The following is a 20,635-nucleotide window of genomic DNA, read 5'->3' as shown; positions in this document are numbered from 1 at the left end:
GATGCAATCGACCTTTAGGGTAAACAACAAGCCTTTGGCCCGAGTGGCTACTTATGATTACCTGGGTTGCAGATTAGACGAAAAACAGACATGGAAACCACAAATTTATAAAAGCAGCATCTTCCTGGCCCAACAAGCTGGAGCAGTACTCAGATTTGCAAAAGCTACAGGCAACCATTCTGTGAGTTCTGCATTGCTCGCATACAAAACAAAAGCAAGAGCCGCAGTACTTTACAGTGCAGAGATCTGGGGATTCAGAAAGACTCCATCAATACAAGTAACCGAGAATACATTTCTACGCCGATTACTTTGTCTAGGCAATGCCACACCAATGAACGCAATAAGAATTGATCTACAAATGAGAAAGGTTGAGGACTACATTGCTCTGGCTCCAATAAGATACTGGATCCGTATTTGTTCAAAAGAGGAGCTCAAACCATATAGAGACATACTTATGGACATCATGAAGCTACAAAGCCATCTGAAATTGTGTGAGACACTTAGGGGCATATTTATACTCCGTTTGCGCCAAATTTGCGTCGTTTTTTACGACGCAAATTCGGCGCAAAACTAACGCCATATTTATACTTTGGCTTTAGACACGTCTAGCGCCAAAGTATGAGGAATGAGCGTCATTTTTTTGCGTGAACGCCTTCCTTGTGTTAATGAGATGTAAGGTAGGCGTTCCCGTCTAAAAAAATGACTGTGACGCAAATGCGTCGTATTTATACTCCCGGGCAAAAATCACGCCCGGGAGTGGGCGGGGCAAAAAACCCCGCATTTGCGCCTCTTTTTAACGCCTGGGTCAGGGCAGGCGTTAAGGGACCTGTGGGCTCAAAATGAGCCCACAGCTGCCCTCCCATGCCCCCAGGGACCCCCCCTGCCACCCTTGCCCACCCCAGGAGGACACCCAAGGATGGAGGGACCCATCCCAGGGACATTCAGGTAAGTTCAGGTAAGTATAATTTTTTTTTTTAAATATTTTTTTTTGGCATAGGGGGGCCTGATTTGTGCCCCCCTACATGCCACAATGCCCAATGACCATGCCCAGGGGACATAAGTCCCCTGGGCATGGCCATTGGGCAAGGGGGCATGACTCCTGTCTTTACTAAGACAGGAGTCATGTAAATGGCGTCTGGGCGTCGTTAAAAATGGCGCAAATCGGGTGGAGGCGATTTATTTGCCGCAACCTGACTTGCCCCATTTTAAGACGCCCTAACGCCATTTTTCCCTACGCCGGCGCTGCCTGGTGTACGTGGTTTTTTTCCACGCACACCAGGCAGCGCCGGTCTGCTAGCGCCGGCTAACGCCATTCAATAAATACGGCGCCCGCATGACGCTTCAGAATGGCGTTAGCCGGCACTAAACTTTTTGACGCTAAACTGCGTTAGCGCAGTTTAGCGTCAAAAAGTATAAATACGGGCCTTAGCCCCTTATTCAAGCGCTATATCTTGTTTAACCAAGAGCTTAAACCAGCAATATTCATAGACAGTATTTATCCGGAGGAAAAAAGGCTTCTCTATTTTAAATTCCGCATGGGCACACTACCTGTGATGGCGGTGACCAACAGATGGCAACCCGTTCCTCCGGATAGATTAGAATGTTGTCCATGTCTTCACGGTGGCCCAGAAACACTTTCCCACTTCCTTTTATTAAGTCACTTCACGCTTAAACTCCGCAAATTGTATTTACGTCCACTTTTTAGATCCTACGGAGTTAGGAAGTGCAATGAGGCGGAAGTGCTATGTATGCGATCAGACGAGAAACACATTGTGACAAAAGTTTCAACTTATATATTGGAAGCATGGAAGCTACGCTCAATAATGCACCCACAGTTGGCACAAACATAACTACATTTGTCATCCCATAGCTATCTAGCCTGGGAAATTGGTGCAGGGTGTTGCAAAACTGGGTTAGGCATCGGGTTTTTATTAAACGGTTGGCAGCCACCGTAAGGTCCCAAATGATTTGTGCCTGAACAAGATATTTAAATATTAGATTTATAATGTTTTTTTTTTTAGAATAAGTTAAGTTTTATGCAAATTATGGCTACGCATTAAGTTTTATGATAATGTAGGGCAAATCGGATATATTTCGGCACATGTCAAATCAAAATTTAAGCACAGTTTTCTTTTTATTGAGATGTTTTATTTAATGTGATTTTTTCCGAGTGTGATGGACTGATATTTATTGTGTGATTATTGTTATGGCCGGATAGGCTAACAACAATTAAATAAATGAAATGAAATATATTGACCACTAGGAGAGTTGCCATTGCCTATATTGCCTACAAAAACCTAGATGCAGACAAACAACATCTTTTCAGTAGAAGTTAGTTACTAACTAAACGATTTCACTTTACCACATAGTTCTCTTACCTAAATTGATGAAGCAAGGCCTGCAACCTCTCTCAGTCTTCTTTTTTATTGTTTACATATTTTATTGGCATTTTAAGAACACAACTTCAATTTACAAATTTGTGAAAATCAAGCAGCCCTACCAGAGAGACAGTGAGTAGAATCAATCCAATGCCACCTTCTTAGTAACAGCATGAATGACTAGGCATAGTATGATTACAAGAAAAAAAAGCCTGAGAAGTGGGTGAAGATAATTCAAATTGGTAGTGCTTGTATCCCGCTGGTCAGAGGAGTGGACATATGAAATGAGAATTTCTAACAGTTAGCTGAAGAACATTGATAATTCCCTGGCTGACTCTGCAGTTGCAAGGAGAGTGAGAAAGTCAGGTGTTGTGCAGTCAATATGACTTGTCAAGAAGCAGGGTCAATATAGAGTCATGCTTGAGGTGTGGGAACCAGGAAGAACAGCCAAAATCAGTAGTCTCTGAATTGCATCAGAACACTTGATGCATGCTAAACACCTGCACATGAGTTGTGGGCAGGACACTCTCAACAGTTGTGTATAACATATAGCAAGGGAGTTTAGGTGTTAAGGCATGATTGGGACCTTTGTATCGTACATACGTGTCCAAAGCATAGACACACCTTCTCCTCCTTCTCCTCCTCCAAGTCGCTGATCTTGTGCTATAGCATCCGCTTCTGCCAGTGACCACCTGTGGGTGAACCTGAGTCAACATTCATTTGCCAGAGGATAAGAGCCTTCCATTCCATAGCAATAATTTGCTTGAAAAGGACTAATGCAGGAACTAACAATTTGAGGTAGTATTTGTTGCACTTAGTATGCTTAGTGATCCTGAGAAGGCATAGAAGTGGATCAGGCAGCAGGCGTACATCTATAACCTTTGAGATGTGGTCCATTAGATAGTTTCAGCATGTCAACAATGCGGACAAGCCAAGGAAGTTCTTGGGAACATTGCATGCAGGTAGCGGGGCAGTAGGTAGATTTGGTATAAGTAGTTGAATTGTGTGAATTTCAGCCCCGTATTACATTAGCCATGTTTTACTAGCTCTGAAGCCACAGCCTACTGTTTAGGGGTCAATTCTGTCCCTAGTGACTCATCCCACTAGGACTCTCTCCTCAGTGAATTTGTCTAATCTCCCACTTGCAGAGTTGCATATAACACTGACACTGCCCTGTGGCCCAGACAGTGTGTCAAGAAGAGGCATTGTAGGTCCAGGTGCATCGTCAGTTCACCCTGGCTTACCGCCCATTTAGTCCCAAATACCTACACGAGGGCAGCACAAGCTATAAAGAGACCAGGGATGATTTAGTAAACTTCTTGCAAGCCCTGAAATTAAAGCAGGGTACCTCCTCTGAAGAGGTCACCCCCTGTGTCTTTCCTGCTTCCTGCCAAGGGGCAAGGTCCTGAGCTCCCAGCAGCGCCCTGGCAGCTGGTATAACCCCCAAGGGTAGCTGTGACGCTGAAGGAACCCCCTTCCACCTGGGCTGCATGTATCTGTTCCAGGCTTGCTTGGCTACACCTGCTAGTCTGCCCATGCCTCGAGCGGGTCCCCCCAGAAAGAGCAGCCATTCCAATATATCTAAGGCTCCAATATCTGCCTTCACAAGCCTGCTTTCACCCATTTTATCCCCTACTATCCAGTGCATGGGCCACTGTAATTGTGCAGCTTTGAATTGTAGCTCCAGGTCTGTAGCGCTGCGGCCACCATCGAGCATGGGACGCTGGCCATGGGAACCACAACCCGTTTCCGAGTGGTTCCCCACACAAGATTAGACTCCAGTATTAGCTAGGTGGCATTACCGACAGTGCCACAAAAACGTAGGGTAGTCGTGGGAGGACCAGCATTTTAGCAATAGATACACGGCCTATAAGCGAAAGAGACAGTCGCACCCAAAAGTGCATAGAGTGTCAGATTGAGGTAATGGGCCGGCCATGATTCCCATCTAGGACATCATTATCAGTGTGGTAAACATTTACACCAAGGTAACAATAGGTCTTGCAGTCCCAAGGGAAGAACTCCTGTTGTATAGCATCCCTATGTTATTAATCTTTCTACTGTAGGGGGATGATATAGGATTTACCTCAGTAGACTCTTAGACCATCTAGAATGCGAAATTGATTAAGCAATGCACAGAGAGCTAGCAGAGAGTTGGCATGGTCTCTTAAGCACACTAGGATGTTGTCCACATATAGGGACACAAAATTCCAGTTCGTCCCCACCCAGATGACCCAGGCTGGGCCTCTCATCTGCAAGGAAGCCACAAGGGGTTGGTTCCATGTCTCAAGAAAAAGGACGGGTGAAAGGGATCATTCTTTAGGAGTACCCCTTCCTATGGCAAAAGAATGCAAGATATGATGCCCAGTGTGCCCCGTGGCTCAGGGCTCACCCTCGCAATCTCCAATTCTTGGAACAGGTAGGACCCGCCTAGTGCATCAAATGCTTTCTTGAAATCCACTGCTGCCGGAAAGTCAGTCATATCGGCCTCTGCTCCAAAGATATCACAGAAGTGACATCTGTTATAGCATGTTGCACACTGTGGAATTAATCCACTTCGATCAGCGTGGATCAGTGTCGTAAGCAATGAAATAGCCTATTTGCAAGGACCTTGCTTAATATTTTATAAACAATGTTGAGCATTGATAACGGATGACAAGAGCCCATCCAAGCTGGTCCTTACCTGGCTTTAAAAGATCACAATGAGGGATTTCCCGGAATGAGTCCGGAAGTATGTCAAAATCATGAGCCGCTTGGTGCATGGCCAGCAGTTTGGGAGCCAGGTTGGCCCTGAAAATCAAATAAAATTCCACAGGGAAGCAATATGTGGCCGGGATTTTGCGTCAAGCCATCTGTTGTATCACTGTTTGGATCTCCTCCATCTGAATGGTTGCTCCAGCTCAAACAATTTGTAGCGTTGTCAGACGGGAAAGGTTCACCTCCCATAAGAAGTTTCCAATTAAGTCAGGAAGGGAACTCTGGGGGAGGAGGATATAACTGCTCATAATAATGTGTAAACACTGCATTGAAATTTGCCTCAGTGTTGACCACACAGCTCATGTCATCCCATATAGCATCCAAAAGTGTTTTAGGGACCTCTGAGCACAACAACCAGGTCAGTGTCAATCCCAGCTTATCCCCATCTGCATGTTGACAAGTGAGGTAAGCCCTGTAGTCCAGGTCACACAGTCGTCCAATGGCCATATGGTATTCACGAAGTAGGTCTGTCAAATGTGGCTGAGCGGTGGGCAGTGTTTCTGCCTCAACCTCAGCAACCGTATTCATCTCTCTAGGTCCACGATGGTCTGAGTGAGAGATGTCGTAGAACCGCAAATCATGCCTATCCAATGACCCCTCAGGACCACTTTCATGGCATCCCACTCTAGTCCCTTTTCGCCACCCGTCCCTTCATTCTCCTCAAAGTAGTGTTGGAGGCGTGTGGTAATGGTGTCCCAGCATGGCGTATGATGTAGTGCATCTGGCCAGAGCCTCAAAATTGGGATGGAGTCCCCCCATGCAGCATCACCTTGAAAGGGCTATGATCAGATAATGTTCCTCCCAGGTATTCAGAGCTGCACATCAGGGTCCAACAATCAGTGTTACAGAAAAAATTATCTGACTGTGTATCTACCTGATGTCCCGGGGCATAGTATGAATATTACACCACCCTGGGATGTCCCAAACATCCAAATATTGTGTAGGTGGGAGAAACTGGACCGGCAATGGAAGTGTTTCATTGCCTGAATTCCTTGTGTGCCCTGCAGAGGAGGCAGAAAGTGGTCTAGGTCTGTGTCAAGTATGTAGCTGAAATCCCCCCGAAAACACAGTGATCGCGCAACAGGGATAACAACAGTGTATCTAAAACATTACCCTGTTTAGTATTAGAGGCATATAAGGATATAATTGAGATGGGGCACCCGTACAGGGTCCCCTCTAAGGCCACATATCGGCCTTCCTCATCCACAAGGATCTCAATCTTCACAAAGGGCACACCCGTTGGCAACCGAATCAGGACCCCTTGTACATAGGCAGAATAGCAGGTCCCAAAAGTCTGGCCACTCCAGCACCTGCCGACCTTCTCTAATTCAATTTTTCTATTTTTATGAGATGTGTCTCCTGTAGCCAAGCAAGGTTTATGTGTCTGTGTCTGAGGTAAGCATATATTCTATGTCGCCTGGCAGGATTTGCATTGCCATGGATGTTCTAGGTCAGGCCATTAAAGGTGTTAGCAATGACCATTTATACAGTGCCCGATGAGCACCGTCAGCCAGTCTGCCCCCCCTTCTGCCCCTTCACACCACCTATCCATTCCGAACCAGAACCCTCGTGGGCAATCAATAAAAGAAACTGAAAACAACTCCCCTGCCGAGGCTTGAATTAGATTTCTGTCATAACACCCCAAACATAAGAACTATCAAATAACACTTATCTGCAGCAAAAACATATCCTTGCGGAAGTCACGGTGGCAGCAGGTTGGGACCAAGAGTAAATAGGGCAACCGCTCATCACTTGGCCCCCATGAGGTCCAGCCAGATAAAGTGACCATTTCAGTGTGAGCCTTTGGTGCTGCAGCATGGCGCTAATGGTTGAGGGCAAGCTGCAGCAAAGGTCATACCTGGTCCATCTCAGGTCGAGTGAGGCTCACAGGCTATAGTTCCTCAGGTGGCCGGCATCACTTAGAAAGGGTGGTCTGTAGGTGTGATCAGTGAGCCCCGCTCAGAGTTCTCTGAGTCAGGAGCCTCTCACGTTGAGTCTAGATCAGTACCTGGGACCAGTGGCTAGAACCAATTGGTGCCAATGGTTGATGCCACCACCATCTCCTATGCTTGTTACAGGGCAACATACTTATCGGTTGGGTGGGACCTTGGCTTGTGGAAGCAGCAACTGTGCTTGGATCTTATATCTGATCAATTTCGCAGGTCATCTCTTTGGGCCATAGGTTGTCTAGTGATTCCTTTGGACTGGAGCCAAGTCCAGGCTTCATCAACGGATGTAAAGAAATGGTCTGTACCAGGATCTACCACTCTCAGGCAGGCCAAGAAACGCAGGCTATATGTTAGTCTCAAGGTGTGTAACTGCACTTTGACCACCCCAAATGTACCTTGCTTATTTTGCACTTCCACAGTATTGTCGGGTATGTCATTATTGTGTTCATTGTGAAGTTCCATTGGCCCTTTGCATGAAACAGCTCAAATCAAAGATCCCTGTCCCAAAAAATGAGAAGGTCTGCAATTATCAGGTACGGTGGCACTCCCGGTGAACGAGGTCTGCCTGGGATCCTATGAACCTTTTTGCCAGAGACGAATTTTGTGACCCTAGTGCCAATGACCTTGTGTGTCAGCCAGTCCTCCAAGAAAAGTTTAGTATTCGGGCCCTTGGAACGCTCCAGGAAGCCTAGAAAACAGATGGTATTGCAGCTGGTGTGCCCCTCCACATCCTCAGCCCATATCTATAACATCTGCACTTCGATCTGTAAAGTCTTCATTTGTTCTTGCTGGGTCAACAGCAATGGTTGGAGTGACATGAGTGGACTCTGTTTCATCGACTCAAGTTTAGCGCAATCAGCCTTGACAATCTAGTCTCTGCTTGAATCTCCACAACTTTGTCTCCACAGCAATTCTGGACTCCTGGATGAGTTGCAGAACATTCTCAAACATTCTTGTATGCTTCCCATTGATAAATTGGGAGTGCCTGCGCTGAGGTGGCTGCCAGCATCTCCATGATGGATTTGAAGTCTTGGAACGAACCATGCCCTTACCGTCACCAGCAAAGGATTTTCAGTTAATGTGCAACCCACAACTCCCTGATCACAGCGGGAGCAGTCAGGAGTGCACACGTTGATGTAGAATGACCTTGTGTCTCCCGGAGGGGGAGAACTGTCAGGAGCAGACCTCAGGCCATGATCTTAATCGCAGAAGGAGCAGGGGGCACCACCTAATGTCAATGGTGGATAACTGATGCCTCTTAAGCAAGGGTACTCCACCAATCAGCATCTCTACATACACAATTCTGTAGGATTGCCCTGCAACTTTAGAAGCAGGACCGGTCCTTGTGCCCCTGCACCATTCTCACAGGCCACGTGGCAAAACTGGATCACATTCCTCCAAGGAGCCAGGCTCAGCATGTGTACATATAGTAGCAGCAAGTGATCAGTGATCCAGTTGATTTCCTAAGTACCCAGGTAACAAGGCTCAAAAGGGGAGATTTATGGAAAGTGATGCACACTTTCCCTCCACCCCTTAGTGCCTCCCTACCGCCACGATGTATGGTCTGTATCAAAAATATGGTGCACCAAGCGCAGAGTAGGGGGCAATAGCATAATTTTTCATGACGCTATTGATGTACTCTGCAGGAGTAGCGCCAAAATATTGGTGCCACTCCTGCAGAGTACATAGGGGCTCATTATAAATAATGGAAGCCCCCTTATAATGCCTGCTATTAGATTTCATTGAGCCATTTTCTCGGCTCCCTAATGGGGGAATACCCCCTCTGGATGCATTATGCCTGGCACAGGCATAAGGTAGCGCCAAGGGCTTACAAAGTGGCTCAATGTATGAATTAGTCCACTTTCTAAATATGGAGCTAGGATTTGGGCCTCATTGGGCTACATTAGCGTAAAGCAAAAGTGGCGCTAATGTGGCACAAGATGGCACTAGGGCCCCAAAGTCTTCTCAAAAGTCCTCATGCAGGCAAATTAAAGTAGTTGGCCTGCAGGCAATCCTCCATGCAGCCATTAAAGCATGCAGTCCTGGTGAGGTGCAGCATTATCGACATGTAGGTCTCAAGTGTCAGAGCCCACTCCTCCCAAGGTGCTGTACTACAGGTAAAGCAATGGTAATTGCTACAATGTGAGAGGGGGAATCTAGCGTCTCGCACAGGATCTCTCACAAGGGCACCACAGCGCCACATGAGCATGTCTTTTGGTGCCTTTAGGGAACATCCGCGTCACTGCCAGCCCAGACTCCTAAGCAGCAATCGCTGTGTCCAGTGCCTACGTAATGTTGAGCGTCACAGCAGGTCGCTGATGCCAACTGACCATCCTCCAATAAAGAGAGGACAGCAAGACATAAATTGCCATGCTGCGGGTGGCAATCTTACAGAATGGATGATCTGGGCCCTACTGGAGACTGAGTCTCAGATTGAGGTGTTCATGTACGGCTCCATCTTCATCTTTCTCAGGCTTCTTACTGCAGGGTTTCCCAAGGTGCCATTGTGGTGGTGGTAGTAGTAACAGGTTAGCATGCTAACTGGGAAGACATCACACATAAGGTTCCACTCCCACCTAGGTGAACTTTAACTGTGGGTTTCATCAAAGATTATCCATCACAGGCAACTAGATTGAAAAAAAAAAAAAAACTTTGTGGGTTATATTATTTATTTATCTAAGACCAAGACCAGACTGCCACCATGACGCAACAAAGAAGACCTGATATGGTTACAAAAACTAGCAAGAGTAACTTCTTCTGAGCATTGGGAAGCTAGTATGTAATTAAAAATAAACTTACCATATCTTTGAGTCAGGAGAAGTGGACTCAGAGCCAGGAGTGGCGTGGACAAGGTTAAGCGTTTACACAACACAACACAACAACTGAATGATGATGTTGATGAATGATGCATAGGTGAGTAAATAGGGCCTGTGTGGGCTATTGCTTAGGTAACAGAAGATCCCACAGTGAGCTGGTGTCACTTTCACCACAACTGCCCCACCAAGTATGTAATCCGTTGATGGTGTAAAATTAAGTCGCACCTCATTAAATCACACAGCCCGGGGGCAGAGGGTTAGGCGTTTGATGAATGGACGAAGAGGGGATTTGTGGAAAGGTGTGACAAAGACAAATGCAACAACAATATTCATCTGGTCAATGGGCAGCATATAATCATCAATATGTTGTGAAAGGAAATGAAAGATGACACAACTCAGTTAAATGCATTGCAAAAAGTTATTTTACCACAGAGACCCAAGTTGTAAGATCTCTAAATGTTCTGTTATCTCGGTTTGAAAAATCAAATTATGGAGGAGTGACTTGAACCCACCATGTTCTAAAACAAATATTATTGTTTAAAAAAATGATACTGTATTGCCAAATTGAGTGGTGCATCTGCATTATCCTTGAAATGTCTGCCATTCTCGGGTCCCTGGCTGAACCGGTCTGGTAGGTAAGCAGGAGCATTGAGCTCAGGATTTGCCTTTCGTTCGTGCAGGAGAGGAGAAGACCTGAAGATTGTAACCTAGAAACTGTACTGTAGAGTCAACAAAACAACAGAAAGAAAAGATAAGTTTCATGAGGATTGTGCAGAGAAGACTCAAAAACAGAGCAAAAACAAGAAGAGGTTCATGTTTGCAAGCAGTGCAGCATACACACTCTGCAGCATTTCCCTAATCAACACAGCACTCTCCATTCTAGATACCTGAGTTCTAGCTCTTAGAGTCCTCAACATCATGGATTTCTTTTGAAGTCAATAACTTCCTTCTTCTACCTGCTGATATAGTCCCATCCTGAGTTCTTCCATACTACTCCTGACTCCGAGCAAATCCATCCCAGTCATGACCAAAACAAGATAGACTTGTAGTGCACTGCTGTTGAAGAACAGGGAGAGAAACCAAATTAGAGGTTTTGTAGATTTGTGTTTGTTAAGTAAAGTTACTGGTCTGATCTCTGAAGAACCTTAAAAAGGGAGAAGACCACCAGGTACATTTTCTCTAAGTTTGAAAGGGCAAATCACCTTCAAGAAAATTACCCTCCATCACTGTCTGGCACCACATTAATTATCAATCATAACTCACAATCAATCAACAATATATCACTCATTGGTGCAATATTTGTAGCTATGGCTTCCAATCCAAGCATGGTGGTAGGTACAAACTTTATATAATCTCTTTGATAAAAGAAGCACATTGGAATTTTGGATTGGCATTCTTGTAAAACAATGATCTTCTAGGGCAGCCCTGGTAGGTAATGCAAAAAAGGATAGGCATGCAAAGGAGCAGGCATTGTCTCCAATCTCCTGAAGGGAATGTTGAAGCTTCCTCACTGCACACTGGTTCAACTCCAATTTGGCAATACATCTGACAAAAATGATGGGGCAGCATTGATCAAACAGAAAAAGTATGTGGTACTAGCTAAACCTTTTTCTTGTTTTTCATGGGAAAAGAAAGAAGTTTAACGATAATTCGTTTTAAAAAAGTATTATGGTGGCATATTCAGTTAGGGAAGTAGTGTTTCTCCTCAAACTCAGGTGGTTCAACCAGAAGATGGCCAGTTAACACACTTGATTCTGACCAATCATCCTCCTTCTCCTGGGCTGTTTCAGGAATGGTATAATCGTGTGGTATGAAATGTTGGTTCATTTTAATCATGTTCAGTCTCCCCATATTTAGAGCCCAGAGGCTAGTCCTTTTCACTGTTACAACTGTGCTAGCTTCACTGAGCACTAGCAGAAACACTGGCTACAGGACAAGTCAGATACTTTATTTCCAGCCTCCTGAGTAGTGGCCATTGGTGCATCTTTGCATACCAACACACCAGTGGGTTTGATCCAGATAGACCTCTTTTGGGTCATCCAGATACTCCCGGAACATCCTCTCAATGGTCATTGGCGCTGCCACCTCTTCAACCCCTTTTGCCTTTGCCTCAGCACTAGACTTAACACCTGCCACTTGAAACCAAGCCATTGCAGAGGTTGGGACCAATTCTTCTGTTCCTGAAGTTGTAGTTTTTGCTGGTGTTGGCTGTTGTGAGATGTGTGTCCTCTCTGGAAGTTGAAGGCGGCATCCCAGGGCTTCTGCCTAGAGTGGGTGTCTAGTAATTTCCAGGTGCTCTTCTTCCAGGTCTCTAGCTTGATCAACAATCTTGTATTTTGAAACACCCCCTTCAAAAATAGGAATGAAAGTGTCCACAATGTTTTCTATAATGGATGCATTACAAGGCAAGCAAAAGATTAAGCTCTCAACCGAGGCATGCACTTCTACGTTTACATTCACACCTGAGACTGTGAAACTCTCAGACACCTTCTTTGGCTGCTTCTGTAGCAGATGCCGCAATGGGAGAGCTTAACCCATTGTAATGTTCTCCTCCTAACTTCCTATGTGAAAACCTTGAAAGGGAGTAGCATCTGTGTCAGGTATTTGAATAGGCCCCATTTGTCTGCATCCATATTCATAGTTGTCCCAATTGCATTCCCTCCTCTTTGAATAGCATAGTCATGGAACTGTCTGTACTGACCAAAAAGGCATTACAACATGTAGAGGGTTGAGTTCAAATGTGTTGGCACACACCTCTTGTATGAAGACTTTAACTGGTACTGTATTAGCAAGCTGAATAATCCTCAACTGCTTCTGGGCTTTAAAAACAATGTTGCTGATTTTGCCTTCGTTTTTGAGAAACTCCTGCACAACCAGGTTGATGCAATATACCAAACACAGGACCCTAAAATAGCTACCATCTCCCATGGCCTTGACTATATTATTGCCATTGTCCAAAGCAACAAATCTAACTCTGAGACCTCTGAGTCACAGCCATTCACACACCTTTCTGTTAAATTTGTCCAAGATGTTTGCAGTTGTATGGGATTCCTCCATGGCAAACATGGCTACTTTTACATGCTGCTGAGCGCTGTTGGAGCTTTCTTATGGGCCAAGAACTATAGGCAGCTATTGCCTTAACCCCGCAAAAAAGTTACAGTGTGCAGTGATACACATGTAATCGGTTGCTTGCCAACTGGTCCACTAGCCTATCGTCAGGAGGATGGTGTGAACAGCACTTTGCTGCACAGTTTGTTCAACCAACTGCAGCACATCATGTTTGAGCACTGAAACAGCAACTCTGGCAAAATAGGATCAAATTGGAACCTTCAATTTTGGGAAGATGGCTGCCTCAAAATCCCACTCCTCCCACAAAAGAAAAAGGGAGGAGGTCCCGACCTAACATTTTAGCCAGTTTTCCATTGTAAAAATGGGCTGTTGGGTGGTTGCGGTTGTAGGGCCCCTCCTGCTTAGCAATTCTGTAGTAGTAGCCTGGATTTTCTTCTTTTCTGGGGCCACAGACACAGGTGCCTTCTGAGAAGTAGGAGGTGGTAGACTTAATGTGCATCTTGGGGCACTCCCTGTATGCAGTGGTATCTCCATTTGACTTTGAGTCTTGTGTCTTTTTGAGGTTACTGAAGAGGGGTTATGCTGGTGCACTGTTTGAGAAAAGGCTGCTTTACCTAAAGATGTGACCCTCGTCTTCCTAATGATCTCCTACCGTGATTGGAGCTGATGTTTCCCAGCTCTCCTCACATTTACCATCACCACATTCAGGAATTTTTTTAAGGTGCTCCTCCTAACAGATTACATGTATGTTTTTTCATATGGGTCATTTAGCCTCCAGCACCATAGTGTAAACCAGGCTTATCTCGACAAAAACTCACATGGCAAATGGAGCATACTGCAATATTCTCCACCTGCTTGCAAAGCGTAAAAAAGTTCTAATCTGTGGAGGAGTACTTTCATACAGTGCTCATGCCAATGCCCGAAGAAAACCTATAGGTAGGTGGGTGTTGCTGATTGCTTCTGTGTTGTGCATACTTCTGCTGAGGTAGGGATTGGTACAAGTCTTAGCTGGGACTTTACAATATGGGAACTATTGGTGGTACCTGCATTGTATTACCTCAGGGCAGGTTGAAAAGGAGGAGTAATGTCAAACTACTCTGTACCAGCTTCCATAACAATGATTGGCTTGCCGTCTTCCTCATCATCATCTCACTACATAGTTCTAAGGCTTTCAGGAACCTTTCGTTTCTCTTGCCTCTCCTGGCATCTCTCAGACTCTGACAGGGTCCTATCCATGTCCAGATCATCATCATCAGAAGGGGTGCTTAGAGAACATGGTGGAGTACCCTTCCTCTTTCTTGCTAGAGATCTGGGAGCCAATGATCCTAAAAGAGGAGGTTCTTGCTCAGCAGGAAGCTAAACCTCCTGTTTTGCTTCAACTTCAGGACGATCTACTATTACTGGCTGAGGCTCCTGTTTGCTTTGCTCTGTTTCCTGACATGATTAGGTACTACGTTGTGAAAAGGATGAATCCCATTCAACATCACTGTTTGTAGGCGTCGCCATGATTGTAGTGGCTTCCTCTCTCATAGGCATGGGCTAAGATTGGTATGGTGCAGTTGAAACAGGAGTGCTGCTCCCAGGTTCCTCCCTGAAGGCCGGTGCAACAGGGACACTGATAAGTGGGGATGAAGGAAATCGACGTACACAGCACCTCTCTGTCGTAGGTAAGTTTATTCATTGAGCGACCTGGCCCGGCTGTCATCCACTGCTTCCTCTCCACCAACTGCTCTCCTCCAACTCCCGCACTCCCCGTTCTAGAACCATATTACCCAGTTGCCAGGAGACAGCCAGGTTCTACTATATCACCAGAAAGTACAATACAACACATCCCCATTCCTACAAAAAAAAAAGAAACAACAAGAAAAATACATGTCCTTACCCACAATCCTCAACTGCTCTAACTCTGCATACATTGTTAATCTCTACTAACAAACCTGGAACTGACTATAACTATATACACAGTTAAATAAATATGAAATACACAGAACATTTCATTTATCAATTGCATATAAAGTCCCTCAAGACCCTTGATGGTTGTTTTACCCTTGCACTGATCCTTCTTGTTACACTCTCACACTTTTCATTTTTGTTCATTCCCTTTTTTCTCAACCAATCGTCAATTTCCCTCTCTGAACACCTCACAATCCTCCTCACATTCCACCAGTTTCCATCTGTTAATTTTACACAATTACCTTTCACTTTCAACACACACTTTGGTTCCGATAATTTAGATTCTCCCTTCCTCACCAAATTTCCTGTTGACACTCTCACCCAGACACCTTTATTATATTCCTTCTGCACTCTCCTAACTTTATTATTGTGTCTTGATTCATATCGTTGTTGGTACGACTTCACCCTTTCCCTAATCAGCTCAGCATTAATCATCTTCTTCTTACACCTTCCCATCCACGCAGGTACAGCCATGGTGCATTGTACCCTTCCCTTCAACAACACAAACGGAGTCTCACCCGTCACGCTATGCGGCATAGTTCTATAACTCCACAGCATATCCTTGATTTGAGACTTCCATGACAAATTGTTATACAGAGCTAATTGAATGTTCTCTCCCAGCACACGGTTAAACCGTTCCACCATACCATTTCCTCTGGGATGATACACAGGTGTCCTGAAATCTTTGATTCCCCATCTCCTGAGAAAACCCGTAAATTCGCTCGAAATAAATTGTGGCCCATTATCACTAACCATTTCTCCAGGACACCCTTCCCTTCTAAATACTTCCTCACAAAATGCAATGACATTACCAGCTTTCGCCTCCCTAACAAATGCTATTTCTGGCCATTTCGAATAATAATCCATCATAACTATAGCATATTTATCTGAACTTCCCAAACACTCAAATGGACCACATATATCTATAGCTACCTTGTACCATGCTTTCTCCGGTAACTCTTGTGACTTAATCGTAGTTTCTAACAACACATGTGACTTATCACTTGACATACATGCTATGCAATCTCTCACGTACCTCTCAATCTGCTTATCCATGCCTGGCCACCAAAAATCCGCCTGCACCTTTTTTTTCATAGCAGACATGCCTCCATGCCCCTCATGCAGCAAACTTAAAACTCTTTCTTTGAGACCATCCGGAACCACCAATTTGTTCCCTCTTCTCAACACACCATCTATAACCGACAACTCATCCCAAACATGCTTAAATTCACACATATCAACATCCAACCGTTCTTTTTTAACCACGGATAACTCCTTCATTATCTTGCTCATTAACACATCCTCCTGTACAGCATTCTCCCATTCCTCTCGACTTATGGCACCACATGCTTCTGATAAGTCCGCCACCACCCACTCATCTTCTTCATAAGTTCCATTGTCAGCCACTGGTAACCTAGACATACAATCAGCACTTATGTTTTTTATCCCAGGAACATATTTCATTCTAAATGTGTACTCTTGTAGTCTATACATCCACTTTGCAATTCTTGGTGTAGCTCTATCAGCCCCCTTGGTGGTAAAAATGTCTATCAATGGTTTGTGATCAGTCCGCAGCTCAAATTCCGTACCCCAAACATATATACGGAAATGCTGCACACTCCACCAGCATGCCAAAGCCTCTTTTTCAATGGTAGAGTATGTTGGCTCTGCTCCCTTCAATGTGCGTGATGCAAACGCTACCACTCTCTCTCTTCCTTCATGTCTTTGCAATAATGCTGCTCCTAACCCATAATTACTGGCATCTGCCACAATAATAGTCTCATCATTCGGGTCATACGGTTTCAATGTGATGGCTTTCACAATGGCTTTCTTAACCTCCTCAAATGCTTCTTGACAATCACTGGACCATTTAAAATGGCAGCCTTTTTTCATTAAGTCCCTCAGCACATGCACTTTTCCTGCAAAGTGATCCACAAATTTCGTGTAATATTCAGCCAAGCCTAAGAATGACCTTAGCTGATCCTTGTTTTGTGGAGCAGGGGCCTCTGCAATGGCGTCAATTAACTTCCGCTTTGGTTTCACTCCATGTTGGTTCAATGTATGCCCCAAATACTCCACTTCTTCTACTCCAAACCTGCACTTTCTCCTGCTGATGGTAAGGCCAGCTTTCTCCAACTTCTTTAATACTATTGCCAAAGTGTCATCATGTGCCTGTTCACTTTCACCCCAAACCAGCACATCGTCTTGGAACACTAATGTGTTGTCAACATCATTCAAAAATTTTTGCATCACTCTCTGGAACACGGCAGAAGCGGATGCCAACCCAAACGGCATCCTAATAAATTGATACGCCCCCTCAGATGTGATGAAAGATGTCAAATGTCGGGATTTTTCAGATAAACACACCTGATGGTAAGCATTCGACAAATCCAGTGTCGTAAAACACTTCCCACCTCGAACATTGGCTAACATTTCATGTATTCTTGGTAACGGGTATCGATCTATTAATATGTTGTCGTTCAGATCCCTCAAGTCTACACACAAGCGGATCCTGCCGTCCGATTTCATCGCTATTACAATTGGACTCAACCATTCAGAGACTTCAATCGGTTCGATTACCCCTTCCTTACACAGCCTGTGAAGTTCATCCTTCAATTTATCCCTCAGGGCTATTGGTACAATCCGTGCTTTGTGCACCTTTGGCACTGCATCTTTTTTCAACACTATCTGGTGTTGAAATCCTTTGAGGCAACCCAACTTTTCCTTAAACAGCTCCGGAAATGTTTCTACCCACTTGCCTTCCTCGTTTACCTTTGTCAGCAATACTTGTTCGGGGTGATTAGGATCCAACATTACGTTCAAAGCACGTTGTTCCTTCCACCCTAGTAATGATCGTCCTTGTCGCACTACATACACCCTTCCTTGTGTTTTTCTATCTTTAAATCCCAGCTCCGCCTCAAAATACCCTAATACCGGCAGTTTGCCACTACTATACCCTTCTGGTAACACATCCGTGGGTTTAAGCTTGTTGTCTCTCAACCCACTCCATATCTGTTCGTCAATCAAAGTGAATGGTGAACATGAATCCGCCCACATGTGTGTCCATTTCCCATTTATTTCCACCATACACCTAGGCGGGTTATATTCCTTAGTTTTGTTAAGTTGTGTGCACACAGTTGTATCCCCTTCCTCCACAGCTAAGACTTCCATCTCGTCTTCACTTGTGCTACTGTTCTCCTGTTCACTTCTCTTCACGACATTTACCGACTTCTTGAACTTATTCTCATTAACCATTCTGCACACTCTAGCAAAATGTCCAATTTTCTTACATTTGAAACACTTTGGGGGTTATTCTAACTTTGGAGGAGGTGTTAATCCGTCCCAAAAGTGACGGAAAAGTGACGGATTTACCACCAGCCGTATTACGAGTCCATTATATCCTATGGAACTCGTAATACGGCTGGTGGTATATCCGTCACTTTACCGTCACTTTTGGGACGGATTAACACTCCTCCAAAGTTAGAATAACCCCCTTTGTGTTAATAGCTGGACAATTTTTTGCTTCCGCCAGGTGTCTACCACTTCCACACCTGTAGCACTCCTTTCTCTTCCCAAAGTTATCTCCAACCTTACTTTTATCTTTCTTGGAATATCGTACTTCTCCAACTGTGTTTTGTTCATTAGTACTATTCGTGTTGTTGAGCTCCTTAACATATTGAGACGTACTTTCCATATGTCAAGCAACTTCCACCGTTTTGTCCAGCGTTGGATTTTTTAAACTCAACAACTTCTCTTGAATTTTGACCTCCTTCACTCTGTTAATGAATTGGTCACGAATGATTTCATCATTCAGATCTCTAAATTTGCACGAAATAGCTAGCCTACGTAGACTGTTAACAAACTGATCTATTGTTTCATCTTGTTTCTGAGCGCACGAAAAAAACCTATGTCGCTCCACCACAATGTTGACTTTCTTTCCATAGTTTTCTTCTAATTTTCGAATACATCATCCTCTTGGTCCGAATCTCCTCCTTGTGTGTCTTGTAATGGTAAAGTTTTCAAAACTTTCCTTCCTTCCACCCCCAAACAATGCTTTAAAATTGCCAACTTCCTCTTTTCTACATACATCTCCCCGCCAATGGCCTCTAAGTATGTAGAGAAAGCGTCTTTCCAATCTTCCCAGGCCATGCAGGGTTCACCTGGAAGCTGTAAAAATGCTGGTGGTGAAGTTATAGAGTGTGTTGCCATATCTACTATTCTCTGTCACTTGTATTAGCTCTTTTTCTGTTCTTTCCTCTTTTTCCTGAATCAAAGTCCAAATTTTACATTGTCCACCGTCCATAAAATAGTCATTTGTTAGTTGAAATACACGCGTTTCCAAGCAACACTGTTTCCCTTTTTTTTTCCTTCCAACTTGCTCGCTGTACGCGCGTTGCCTAGCAACTTTGCGCGTCAATAGCACCAAGCGCTGGTTGTGTACGCGCGTTGCCTGGCAACTTTACGCGTCTATTGCACCACGCGCCAGTAAATCTTCTCTTTTCAACGTGCCAGTGTCGCGCGCACATAAAGCCAAAAAAAAAACACTGTACTTGCCGCCGACTTTCCGCCCTGGGCACAGTACCGATCCTTCCTGTCTCCCTGCAGCAAACTCAAGCGGTTTCCTCGAACTTCAAGCACCTCTGTGTTGCGCTGCCACAGCACTCTACCGGTCCAGGTCGCACTTGTCACTCCTTCATGGGCTCCAAACACCCTCGTCGCCAATGATAAGTGGGGATGAAGGAAATCGACGTACACAGCACCTCTCTGTCGTAGGTAAGTTTATTCATTGAGCGACCTGGCCCGGCTGTCATCCACTGCTTCCTCTCCACCAACTGCTCTCCTCCAACTCCCGCACTCCCCGTTCTAGAACCATATTACCCAGTTGCCAGGAGACAGCCAGGTTCTACTATATCACCAGAAAGTACAATACAACAGACACGTCTCCTATAAAAGGGATTGGTCGACTTGCCAATGGCGGAAGGCTGCTTCTTGTCACTGGTACCTTTCTTGGCATTACTTTTCTTTGGGGCCATCTAAAAGCTGTCAGTTGGCAGTAGCACTATGCTGCACAAGTGGAAAAACTTGAGGACTGACATCACATGTTTTTGTTCAGGCCTTCTGTTTCGCAGTACTGTGGGTGATGTCTCTTTTCTCTTGTGCAGCTAAAAGAAAACAAACAAGAAAAGCAATTAGTGAAATGTGGCAGTGTTGCAGTTTGAATTAGTACTGAAAAAGACAATATAGTTTAGCATGGTTGATTACGTAGGTAATAATTAACAATTTACCTCACCATTTTAAAGTTAAGCCACACCACGATAGCATAACATTTCTTTTCCAATCAGGATAACACAACATAAAGATACAGCACTTTGTTTTTATGGTAGTCTACAACTGTGGCAGTTAGGAAAGTACTCAAGTAAATGGAATAGTCCTTAGAAAATGAAGGCTAGTGTGCGCCTACGGCAGGCAAGGTGGTCGAGGACATGGAATAATCAGGAAAGAATGAACTATGCTGATGTGTGCTTAGTGCACCTAAACTATGACAGGCAGGGTGTCTTGGTGGAAAGTGAATACAACTTAGAATAATGAATGCTGTTTTGTGGCAGTGCGTCTGCAGTCTAGGGTGATTGGATGGATTTGAGGCAAAATGCAAAAAAAACAAACACAGAAATTTAAATTAAATAAAAAAAACAAATAAACTAAATGAATTTAAAAA

The sequence above is a fragment of the Pleurodeles waltl genome, chromosome 2_2 (assembly GCF_031143425.1).
Source record: "Pleurodeles waltl isolate 20211129_DDA chromosome 2_2, aPleWal1.hap1.20221129, whole genome shotgun sequence".
NCBI lineage: Eukaryota > Metazoa > Chordata > Amphibia > Caudata > Salamandridae > Pleurodeles > Pleurodeles waltl.
Note: the sequence above shows the minus strand (reverse complement) of the source record.